This window comes from Mauremys mutica, unplaced genomic scaffold, assembly GCF_020497125.1.
Source record: "Mauremys mutica isolate MM-2020 ecotype Southern unplaced genomic scaffold, ASM2049712v1 Super-Scaffold_100036, whole genome shotgun sequence".
NCBI classification, from domain to species: Eukaryota; Metazoa; Chordata; order Testudines; family Geoemydidae; genus Mauremys; species Mauremys mutica.
Window position 1 is genome coordinate 1,048,149 of NW_025423256.1, and position 12,411 is coordinate 1,060,559.

At 51.8% G+C, this 12,411-nt stretch overlaps 1 non-coding gene across 1 annotated transcript; it reads left to right on the plus strand.

Moving 5' to 3' along the window:
- The first annotated feature begins 8,011 nt into the window (after positions 1 to 8,011).
- Positions 8,012 to 8,084, plus strand: TRNAV-AAC. Its single transcript has one exon. It is a non-coding gene; the product is annotated as a tRNA-Val (tRNA).
- Positions 8,085 to 12,411: the final 4,327 nt, after the last annotated feature.

The window sequence follows — 12,411 nt, forward strand, 5'->3', positions numbered from 1 at the left end:
TGCGAGACCCTCAGCTTCTGGGACCTGTGTGTGGAGTCTCTCTTCTGCCCCCACAGGGCTGCCCCTGGGATCCCTCTGGCCCCTGGTGCCTGCAGCCTCTGGCCACTGCTCCAGCCCCTTCCTGGCTCCTTCAAGCCCAACCCAGGCTGCAGCTGTCACACTCACCGGGCCAAGGACTTTCTGAGGTGGGAACTAGCCCCATCTCTGCCAGAGCCCCGCCCCCAGGAGCTGCCCCACCCCCGATCTGTGCCAAAGCCCTGCCCCCAGGAGCTGCCCCACCCAGTTTGGTTTGTTTTTTTGCGAGGGGGGGGTGATCCAGATGGAGTTAGAAGAAGTTGGGCTGCAGAGGCTCAGGGAGATTGAGGGGAACCCCCTGGGTGTCCCAGTGTTGGCCAGGGATTGTACAGCACCTAGCGCAATAGGGGGTCCCAGAGCTGAAACTAGCTATTTTTGCACTCAAAGCAAGAATATAAAAGTGCCTCCCCCCACTGTGCCACCCAGCCCCCTTGAAACACCTCCCCAGCGCTGCCCAGCCCTGTGGAAATAATGTCCCCAGCACCGCCCGCTCCAAAGAAACAAACCCTCCTTCCCCAGCGCCGCCCCACTGAAACAGGTGTGGGCCAAAAAGGAAGGTTGGGGGGAGGGGGAAGAAATGGCCCCCATAGGGTGACCAGATCACAGCAGTAAAATAGGACCTGCCCCCTCCCCGCTCGTCCCCATCATCACACCCCTCTTCAACCCCTAGCTCCCCGCTGGCCTGCTGCGTTCCTCCTAGTCAGTCCCCCACCCACCACTCGCCTCCTTTCACCTCCTCCCTCCCCGGCCAGAAACCCCCATCCCTGCCCCTTGAGCCCCTGCTGGCTCACTGCTCACCTCTGTGCCCACCTGCCACTTGCCCACCCGCTCGCCTCCGACTCGCCCGCCCCCCAGTATAAAGCCTCATTCAAAGACCCAGGGGTCACCATATTACTGCACACAGCAGTCACTCAGTGCAGTTGTAGATAAATCTCTGCATTATGCATTTTTGTATAACTTGCCTATGACTTTGTATTGAACCTTGGTAATATGTTATAGGGGGCCCCTAAGGTAGTGTAATTAAGGTAATAGAAAAATGTCTTTTTGCTAGAAGTAGAATAAGATCTTCCCCCCACTTTGTAATCAGTTGCCCTGTGGAGTGAATGAGGTGGGACTGAGGAAGGCAGCACCTCCAGACAGCTGCACCCCTTGGAGAGGGGCTGGGAGCCCGACCAAGGACAATCAGACTTGGCAAGTGGGCTGGCTAGAGAAGAGCCGACACACTGACGGCCTCGGGGGTTAGGAGCAAGCACCTTCCTGTGGGAACCCCTCTGTGCAGCACTGGGACAACCCCCAGCCCAGAGAAAAGCAGCAAAAAGGACCAACAGACACTGTCCCAGATTTTGAATCTGAGAGATTTGCCCCTCTCCATCCGCCGACTCGCAGCTGACCTCCTCACCCCCCCCGAGTATGGACCCCCCAGGGGTCACTATATTACTGCACACAGCAGTCGATCACTGCAGTACCAAACATTAAAATACTGAAAATGGCGCCCCCCTCCATCCACCGACTCGCCGCTCGCCTCCTCACCCCGCCCCAAGTATCAGTGGCAGCAGGTTTGTAGAAGTTTTGGTGGTGCCCAGACCACTCAGAGCCTGCCCCCCCCCCCGAACTCTTCCCCACACTTGCCTAAGGCTCTGCAAGGGAGTTTGAGTGGGGGAGGAGGTCTGGGGTGCAGGCCCTGGATTGGGGCAGGGGATTGGAGTGTAGGATGGTTGAGAGGTTGCGCTCTGGGATGGAGTCAGGTGCAGGCTCTAGAATGGAGTTTGGGTGCTGGATGCAGGCTCCGGGCAGGGGCACAGGGTGGGGGTGGCTCTAGGCACCAGCAAAGCAAGCAGGTGCCTGGAGCAGCCCATTTGCAGGGGCGGCAGCCGGCAGGGATCGAGCCTGGGAGCGGAGAACCAACAGGGAGCCCTGGGAGCTGTAGTTCCTTGGTTAGCTCCCTACCTATAGAGCCAGCCCTGGAGCAGGGAAAGAACCAAATTTCCCAGCATTCCCTTGGCTGCTATCAACAGGAAAGGGAGGGGGAGGGAGTATGGTAGCCGAAACCTCATGCTGCACCTCGCTGTGAATGGAGAGGGGGGTGGCGCTGTGAATGGGGAACAAATGTGCCCAAGGAGTAGGCGGCTTTGGCCCAGAAGCAGCAAAATTCATCAAACATAGAACTGGTTCTGACTTATTTCCTTGGTCTTAAAAGAGAACAACAAGGACCTGAGTCTCCTCCCTGTCAATAACTCCCTGCTCAGCCAATCAGGGTACAGACTGAGGAGGGGAGGCTGAGGGTTCTCACCAGAGAGCCCAAAGGATGGCCCAGGTCACTGGTGGGGATCACTGCCCGAGCACTAGTTCAGCCCCACATTTTGAGCACTCTCCCGCAACACACACCCCTCTCCTGGTGTTGAGAGGGGAACAGGAGAAAGGACAAAAGGTGAAACAAAAAGGACAAACCCCAATGTCCCCAGTGATTCTAAGGGACAAAATCCCAGGTGCAGAATAAAATTCTGCCTCCTTAAGCTCGTGTTTTCCATGCCTAGAATTCAACTGTCACCAGATGGATCAGACTGAACAGGTTTCAAACCTCCAGGAGGCTCTTACCTTCTAAACAGGGACGGCTGTTTTCTAGTAAAATCACTGAAAGGGAAAGAGAAAACTCGAAAGAGGTTCCTCCTGGCGCTCACGTCCGTGAACCCGAATACTCCCTCAGTCCTCAGAGAGAGACCTGGAGAAGGAGACTTGCTGAAGCAAAACCACAGGGGTCTCTGAGGTTTTTCTGGCCCCTCACCCCTGTCCTGCCTGGCTGATGTCAGCATCTCTCTGTGAGGTCACCACCTCCCCACCACCTTTGACCAATAGGCTGAGGTCCTGCCAAAGGCCTTTGTGATGTCACTGCCGCACCCCTCCCTTGCTGGGCTAATGTCCTGCCCCTGGCCAGGCACTTTGCAGGTTTGAGCTGCTCCCTGTGGATCACCCCACTCAAGGAGCGTTCGTTCTAGGCAGCAAGCCGGCTAGACAGGGAAACATCAGACGCTGCTCCCAATGCTACACTCAGTTTTTCAGAAATTAGTCGACTTTATGGCCAGAAGAGACCATTAGAGCATCTAATCTGACCCCCTGCATATCACAGGCCTCCTGTAGGACACAAGAGCTACTTTTGAGGCAAACACATTCCAGAAAGGCATCTAGTCTTCATGAAATGACATCAGGAGATGGAGAATCCACCACTTTCCTTGGTAGCTTGTTCCTGTGGTGAATCATCCTCGCTGTTGAATTTTTGTACCTTAGTTGTAATATGAATTTGTCTCTTTTCACCTTCCAGCCATTGGCTCTTGTTATGCCTTTCTCTGCTCGATTCAAGAGCCCTTTAATACCCAATCTTATCTCTCCATTAAGGCACTTCAACACTTCAGTGAAGTCACCTTTCAATCTTCTTTTGATAAGCTAAACAGGTTGAGCTCTTTCAATAGCTCCCTAGAAGGCATTTTTTCCAGTCCTCAGAACATTAGGTGGCTCTTTGCTGCCCCAGCTCCAATTTCACAACATCTTTTTCAAACGAGGACACCAAAACTGGAGGCAGTATTCCAGTATCAGTCTCACTGATGCCGTGTCATCTTCTGTGACGTTATTGACATAATCTGTAACTGTATAGCTCACCGTTGTGACCACTGTTCTATATTTGCAGCCAATATTACAGAGAAGTGGTCATGTAAGGGGTCTATGGAGAGGTTCTGATTGGCTGATTATAATGATGCTATCTCTAGATGTGTATCGTTTTTTTGTAGTTGACATTATGAATATTAGCTCTATGCTGCCTGTATTTCAAACTTGTGCTCTGCTTCAGGGAATGATACCTTTGTTTAATTGATGAAAACATAAACTAAACACTTAGAGGATTGGAACTGATTTCAGCAGATGGACAGGTTTGCTAGGTTTTTATGCATTTGGACAGCAAAATGTTGAGTGTTCACATTCATTTCAAGCATCCTCATATGGTGGAGCTCCTGAACATAATGGAGAATGGAAATGTTTTTCTTTTCTTTAAGAGGGCACCTGGGTTTGAACAAAAGACCACTTAATCTGCAATCAAACACTCTACCACTGAGCTATACCCCCATTACAACAGGAGTATGGAATCATGATCTCCAGGACTTTGAAGGACAGACCCTGCTTCATCGAGCTCCTTTGCCATTCCCAGACCACAGGTGGTTTTAAAAATGGGGTTTGATTAAACTTCTTAAATGTGGTAAACACCACAGCTTGCACCCCCACTGATATAGCTTCTCCCCATGACAGAGCTGCCACCTCCTGGGGAAGTGGATTGACTACACCAACAGGAAAACTCTCCCCCCTCAGCATGGAGCAGTGGTTCTCAAGCTGTGGGTCAGGACCGCAAAGTGGGTCGTGACCCTGTTTTAATGGGGTCACCAGGGCTGGCATTAGACTTGTTGGGTCCTGGGGCTGAAGCCAAAAGTCTGAGCCCCCCACCCAGGGCTGAATCCCTCAGGCTTTGGTTTTGCCCTCCCCCCACTGGGGCTCAGTCTTTGGCACTCCCCCCCCCCCCGAGTGGAGGGGCTTGGTCCCTCTTTCCAGGGCTACGTATTAAGTTATTTTGGCAGAAGGAGGTTGCAGTGAAAGGACGTTTGAGAAACCCTGGCACAGAGCATCTCCATTACTGAGCTGCAGCAGCATAGACTCACTGTTTGAAACATTGACCTGGCCTTAGCCTCTGAATATGTCTAGGCTTGGCTCCCTGTGGCACCGTGGGTGATCAGACCCTGGAAGTACAGCCATGGAGACACCACACACCAGCCTTGCCTAGCTGGCAAGGATCAAACCTTCACAGAAAGACACCCATGGTTTTCTAGTTCAGCTCCCTAAGGCCTCAGCCACAACCACTTAACACAGGGGCCTTTCTACACTCTGGTTCTGTTCTCACTGAAGGGTCATTACAAATTGTTTGCTCAGACCAGCTTCCCCAGCACACTCACTGCTGTGCAGCTCTGTACGTGTGGCCATGGCTGAACAGCAAGAATTCCTGCCCATTTCCCTACTGGCTGGAGCATGATGAGGGTGTGTTTGTGGTTAATGATGTTGCTGTAGATTGTTCATTCCCTGCCCTGGAAATTCAGACAGTCCCTTTTCCCGTTGTATTGCCAGCACCTCTGTGAGTCCAATAACAGAGGCAGGTTTTCTCTGGGCACTGAGATTTTTGAGAGCATTGGTGGTTCCTTTCTTTCCTCACCCTGGAGTAAACTCAGCTTTTTATTCCATCCTTGATGACTCATGGAATAACAGCAGTAGCATGAAGAGGAGAGTGAATATCTCACTGCCAGGGGGAAGGTGGACGCATTCCCTCTGTCTGACCATTGCCATTGCAGGAGAGAAGGTTTCAGTGGAATCAAATGCCCTGGCTCAGACAATAGACACAGGGAGCTTTTGCTGTTCATGGATCTGTGCAAAGGAAATTGTGTGTCTGTGTGAAAATGAGGAGGGATATGAAATGCCCACGTGGTGGTGCCTAAGGCAAAAGGGAACCCTAGAGGATTAGAATAGGATAAGTTCTCAAGCAACATGTTTCTTACTTTGCCCATCTGTTAGTTTTGATGATTATCGATGGAAAGATTTTGCCATTGGGTTGTGTTTTTACACAGAAATTGACATTTACCAACAAATACGTAATTCTTCCAAGTCTGCTGGTGGTGAGTTTAGAGGGACACACTCACTCCTCCCACCCCCCATGCCAGGCCTGTGCTCTCCAGAATGTCAACTTCCCACAGAGCTGGGATCCTTCCCTCATCTCCCCCCAGGACCACTGCCCCACCCCCACTTCTGGGGTCCCCTTCCAACACTGTCCAACTCCCCTGCTGGCAGGATCCCTTCCCATTCCTTTCATTTCCTGCCTCCCCTCTGAGCAAAAGCTCTGCATTGTTCCCACACTGGGAATTGAACCCAGGCCGCCTGGGTGAAAAACCAGGAATCCAAATCATGAAATCATACGGGACTTGTATAATCAATAGCATATTTACACATTCACACCTAATAATTCAAAGTAGCCATTCAAAAAACCTTCAAAAACAGACTTCAAAGAGAAATTGCAGAGTTACAATTGATTTGCAAACTTAACACCATTAATTTGAGCTTGAATAAGGACTGGGAGTAGCTGGCTCACGACAAAAGCAATTTTCCCTCTCTTGGTATTGACACCTCCCCATCAATTATGGGGAGAGGACCACATCCACCCTGACTGAATTAGCCTTCAACACTGGTTCTCCCCTTGTATGGTAACTCCCGTCACTTCATGTTCCAATCTATATTTATGCCTCTATCTGCAATTTTCACTCCATGCATCTGAAGAAGTGGGCTTTTTACCCACGAACGCTTATGCCCAAATAAATCTGTTAGTCCTTAAGGTGCCACCGGACTCCTCATTGCTTTTAATTCTAAGCTGATCTTAACCCTTTCAGTACCCTTACAAACTCAGATGCTTCTCACCACAGGCTGGCTGGTGGCTTTTCAGCCAGGCTCTCCCCTTTCATCAGCGCTTCAGTTGCTTGGTGTGGGGGTGTCTGTAGACGCAGGTGACAGAGAGAGATAAAGCCTGGCAAATGTCTCTCTTTTTATCATGTCCTTTCTTCCCTCATGGCTTTGCCCCCCGCCCTTCAGAGTCAGGTGAGCATCACTGCGTCTCTCCAAGCAAGTCTGAGCAATTCCCCTGGGGTGTCCTCATGCAGGTGAGTCATTGCATTGTAGCTCCCTTGCTGGACAATGGCTGTCGATGGGTTGTTTGACACCCTGTCCGGGTGTTGGTTATTTTCCTTGCTGTTGCCACTGGGGAGCTAATATTTGGCTGACTCCCCCACCTTGCAGCACAGTGACAACCACACTGCACAATTCTCATAACTTCATATGCATGAGTGGTCTACATCTATGGGTAGAGAAGTGACTTTCAGCCGATCATATCCTTTCCCTGATACCTTACACGTCATGCTCTATATGTAAGATCACGATGATTATGGGGGTTACAGCCGCTCCCCGAAAGGTATAGAATGTCACACTGAGATTCTATGTTCATTTGTTCAGTAACAGCATTACAGAGATCCAATGACTGACCAATGGCATTTCCAAGTGCTAAAATAGCAAGCGGTGTCGGTCTCTCATTGGCCATCAGCGACTGAAGATGTGGTTAAACGAGCCGGAGCTTCAAGGGGAGGGTGGCTTTGTCCACTGCCTTCCGTTGCGCTGCTGGGCCCCAAGTCCCTGGTGGCCAATATGTGACGCTGGGAGAAGAGAGTGGGGTGGCAAGTGGTGGCAGGACTTTTGCCACCAGGGTCTAGCAGCCCAACTTCCTCCTGGTACTGCTAGCCCCCCGTCGCCTTCAGGTAACCCAGGAACTAAGGCAGGAATAGGGCGAGGAAGCGAGTAAAGCCGAGCAAGGAAGGCAAAAGTGAATCTTGTCTTCATGGGCCGCTCGCAATGACATCCTTTTTTTGTGCCACAGCTGACAACAACATCCCAGACAGAAAAGTAATAGGCCAAAAAGAAACCGAGCAGCTGCTGAAGTAGTTCAGTTGGGAGCGTGCTAGACTAACAGGCTCTTCTGTCCCCCTGTGTGCACGGGTGGGATGTTTTCTGAAAATGCAGCAGTTCCTTTAACTGCCACGAGTCCCTCATTTCAGGCTATGCAGCAGGAAAAGGCAGCATGGGCTTCTGCACCGAGTTGGCCCACCTGACCTTTCATTCTTCTCTTGCTCTTTGTCAGCAAGGGGAAGAAAAAGAAGCTCTCCCTCAAGCTGGAGTCACAAGGGCGACGTAAGGACGACTTCCTGAGTCCCAGCTCCAGTGCTCTGCTCTGCCAGCTGACCCATCGAAGGGCTGCCACCACTTTCTCCAGGTTTGTCCATCGGTCTGTGCCAGGGTGAGCAATAGCCAAGCAGATGGAGTTTCTGTAGTGTAGTGGTTATCATGTTTGCCTAACACGCAAAAGGTCCCTGGTTCAAAACCAGGCAGAAACATGCTGGCTTCCTTTTCCCAGATCCCCTTGCTGTTCAGGAAGGCCTCCTCCTTCTCCTATTGGCCTGTCCCTGGGATAACTCCAACCCCTGCATGACAGAGGGTGCTGACAGCAGTGGAGAAAGCACCTTGGCGTCAGGCTGGAGAACCTAGAGGAGTGCGGCGTGTCACCTTTTGGAGGCTTGTGGCTTGGCCTCCTCTGCTGTTGGAGGTTGGCCGGTGGAGGCCGGCTCTTCCTGCTGGCCTCCTCTGTGTGACTTGCCAAAGGAGGAAGTGAGGCAGGAATGGGGCAAAAGAGGAAAGTCGAGCTGAGAAAGGCAGGGCAGAAAGTAAGCACATCATTGCGGCTAAGTGGGGTTAGTAGAGCGTCACCATTCGTTCTGCAAAGCCGGGGGAGGTGCGGTTGGCTGCTGGGAGGCAGAATCCTGTGCCTGCCTCTTGGCTTCCCAGGGATGGCTCCTTGCAGCCCAGGAGAAGCGGGGTTCTGGGGGGACGGAAAAGCAGCAATGGCGAGGCTGAGTGGGCTCCTTTCTGGCCGACATGGTGGGCTGTGGTGGGTTTGGGAGTTGCCTGTAAGCCGTAAGTGGACTTGGTGCAGTGAAAACCGCTGCTCCATTCTGGCTGACCTGGGGGCGCCATTGATGACACGGGAGTGGGGGCAGGGCGCTGGCTGTGAGCAAATGGGATCCAGGAAGCCCCAGCCTGCCCCTCCAGGGGCCGAGTCGTCTTCTTCTCTCCTGCCATGGGGATCCCGGCCTAGAGCCTGCCCAGCATGTGCTGCAGCTCGAGCATTAAGCCTTCCTGTGTGGCCTGTGCTGGAGCTGACCCTGGACCCCTGTGGGGCACTGTTGGGGGAAATCCCTACTGCTAATAATTCTGGCCACAAGATCAACCCATTGGGTCGAATGGGGCAAGCTGGAAGCCTGGTGCCTTAGTCCGTGGGGCCAGCAGGTCAAGCCATTTTCCTGCATGTGGGGGAGGCAGCCGCTGTGGTTCGCCCTTCCTGCTCCCTGCGCTGCTGCACCCTAAAATCCCTGTCGGCCGGCAGGATGGGCTGGGAGCCTGGAGAGAGGAGGCAAAGGGGTGGCCCGAGCCCCCTCGGCCACTGCCCCTGCCCCAGGCAGCCCACAGAGACCTGATGCCTCCCCAAGGGACACACGGAGATGTGCCAGCAGCGCTAAGGCGGCTCCCTGCCCACTCTGCCCCCTCCCTCCCTGCCACACTGCTCCTGGAAGTGGCCGGCATATCCCTGCAGCCCTGAGTGCAAACGCCACAGCTGACCCGCCCCCGTATCCCACTGCCTAGGAGCCACTGCCGGAGGGGAGTGTGTGCCAGTCACTTTGGGAGCTGTGCTGCCCGAGGTAAGCACCTCCACCCCCGACCACCTCCTGCAGCCCTACCCCTGCCCCAGCACAGAGGATCCCTGTGTCTTGAACAAGCACTTTCAAGGATTGGCCAAGAACGTCTGCTCTGTTTCTGTGAAAGAGACACAAAAAAGGGAGCCCAACGGAGAAGTTGAGTTCGCAAGCACAAACTGGCAGAGCCAAGCCTGGATCTCTCAGTTACTCAGAAGGCTCTTCAGCCAGCTCTTCCCAAAGGCCAGTCTCTAGAGGCTTTTGTGACATGATGTACTTCAAAATAGCTCCCTGTAGCTCACATAGTCATCATTCCTATATGGCTGTGATATGTCCTACCAACCATTCCATGTAAGTTATCATATGAAAAGTCATGATCTGCTGAAATCGGTTATTCTGTCCAAATATGTATAGCATGAGGGTGTGTGAAGTTATGCATTTTGCTGTATGGTTGTTACTGAAATAGGCTATAATTTTGCTAGTGACCCCTGCCGAGGAGGGTGTTCAACAGCCATGAATCAGCAGAGGAATTGTAATTAAGGGATTTCCAATTCAGTGACAGATGCCCAAACACAACATTGTGGGGACTGCTCAAGTCTATGACTCAGTTGCACAAGACCACACCAGGAGGATTCCCCAACATAGTGACTCAGCAGAGCCCACCCGGACACGTCTGGGCAAGTGTCTTCTAGACACTTGAACTAAGGATATAAAATAGGAGACTGTGGCATCATGTTTTTGCCTTTCTCCTCCCCCACCTATGCTGGAAGCAGCAGGAATCCTGAGAAAATGAAGGTCATCTGAGGACAGTAATCCAGGTTTTAGGGGGAATTCTATGTATTAAGGAGGGTAACATCCAGTAGGATGAGAAAATTGCTTGACCTAACTACTGCCTAGTGTAATAAGGTGTAAAGTTTAGATTTTGCTGTGGTCATACAGTGCTTAGTGCTCTGCGTTCTGGCCTCAAGAGCCATGGATGCATGTTGAGTTATGATGACCTTTTCCTTGTCTCCACATTTCTTATGTGCCTCCTTCTGACACTTGTCAGAAAAAACAACTGGTTTCTTTTGCAAGCATTTGCATTGCAAGGCAGAGGCAGTCTTCTCTGTTTCCGCAAAAGATTCACCAAAAGGTGGGAACAGCAGACACGTTTGTTAAGGCACTACTGGGAGCTGCATCCCTAACTCCACTTTACCTGGCAGGTGAGTCACCCAGCTTAGCCACGGTGCGACTCTCTGGGACTTTTCTCCCAACCGCTCCATTTTTCATCAATGACAATCAAAAGGAAGGTGACATGACATCTGTGTGTGAACATCTCCAGGGAATCACAAGGATGTGTGGCGCAGGCTCTCGTGTTGTAGCAATTGCAGTTGAAGCAACCGCCATGCCAATGCCAGTCATAGCAGCGTTTTCATCAACTCCAGGTTTGTGATTTGATTGTTTCCAATGCTTCTCTCCAAAGAAGCCTTTTCCTTAGCAAGCAATGACTTGGATACCAAGGGAGGCCTCTTCTGTTTCCTAGGAAGATACAGGAAAATGTGAGCAGAGGAGACAAAAGCCATACACCAAGGAACCACTGGGAGTTGAACCCAGGATCTGCTGTTTACTAGACAGGTGCTTTAGCCAGCTAAGCCATGGTGCCTACCTGAAGAAAGTATTTGCAACTGTTTCATTTGATGGTTCAAGTCAACACCTGCAAATTCTAAAGTACAGACGTTCCCCATTTCCCTCAAGACTTGCAGACCTTGAGGTGTCTGGCTCTCTGTGCACAGAAAGCCACAGCTGAGTAGACAGAGGGCTTCTAACATGTGCCTCTCCCACCAGTCACTGTGATCATATAATGGTTAGTGATCTGTGTTTCAGTCGCAGCAACCTCGGCTCAGTTCTGTGTCATGGTAACCTTTCCTTCAGCTCCAATCAGGAGAAGGCTTGCTGGAGCAGCCCATATATAAAGAGCTGCTCAGCACAGCAAGAGTTAGTCACTCCTTGGAGTTTGAGGAGAGAGGCTTGGCTGCCAGGAAGGAAGGAGCAGGGAGGGCACCATGATCAGAGTAGTGCTGGGGTAAGGGGTGCATGAGTGACCTCCTGGCTGACTACTGCCAGACTAAGGCCCTGATACAAAGGTGGAGGAAGGTTCTAGGTCTGTTGGGAAATGGTCCAGGGAAACAGATGGCAGGGTTGGAGGTTCACACCTTTTGCCTCAGTAGCCACTGACACAGGTGGCTACACCCTGGACTGCAGCTGGCCACTGAGGCAAGTGTCTGGGTAGAGGACATCCCCCCCCCCAGAAGGGGGGAGAGAACTGAGTGGGGCACAGCGAGAGGGCTGTGTCCATAAGAGGACACTGAAGTCCTGAGAGCGACATGGGTCCTAATGATAGAACAGATGGTGGCCAGACGCTACTAGATGAAGGCGCACCGGTGAACCAGAGCTAATTGCTAGGATGGTCAGCAGGAGGTGCTGCAGTGAGGCATGCCCCATGGCACCAAGACTTAGCCACAAGGAAGGCTCTCTCTGTCTTGAACAAGCACTTAGAAGGATTCTGCTGACAGGTTTTTTTCTGAAAAGAGATACAAAAAAAGGAGCCAACAGACACACTAGGTTCGGCAAGGAAGAACTGGCCGGCCAAGCCAGGCTCTCCTGGTTAGTAGGAAGGTTCTTCAGCCAGCTCTTCCCAAAGATCACTACCTAGAGACCTTTTAATAGCCACTGCAGATGTTCACCACAAAAGAGATGCCAAAATGGAGTTCTCCACTGCCTGCAGCCATCACGCTACCAGGAGTTCTGTGCACAGAGAGGCCCCTGCTGGTGGGAAAAGGCTTTGGCAGAGACTCTTCTGACACCAGCCGTTCTCATATAGTGTTTAGCACTCTGTGTTGCGGCTTCAGCATCCACAGATGCCAGTTCAATTGGGGGACATTTTTCCTGTCTCCACATTTGTCTAATGGCTCGTTTCAACAACTTGTCACCAAAA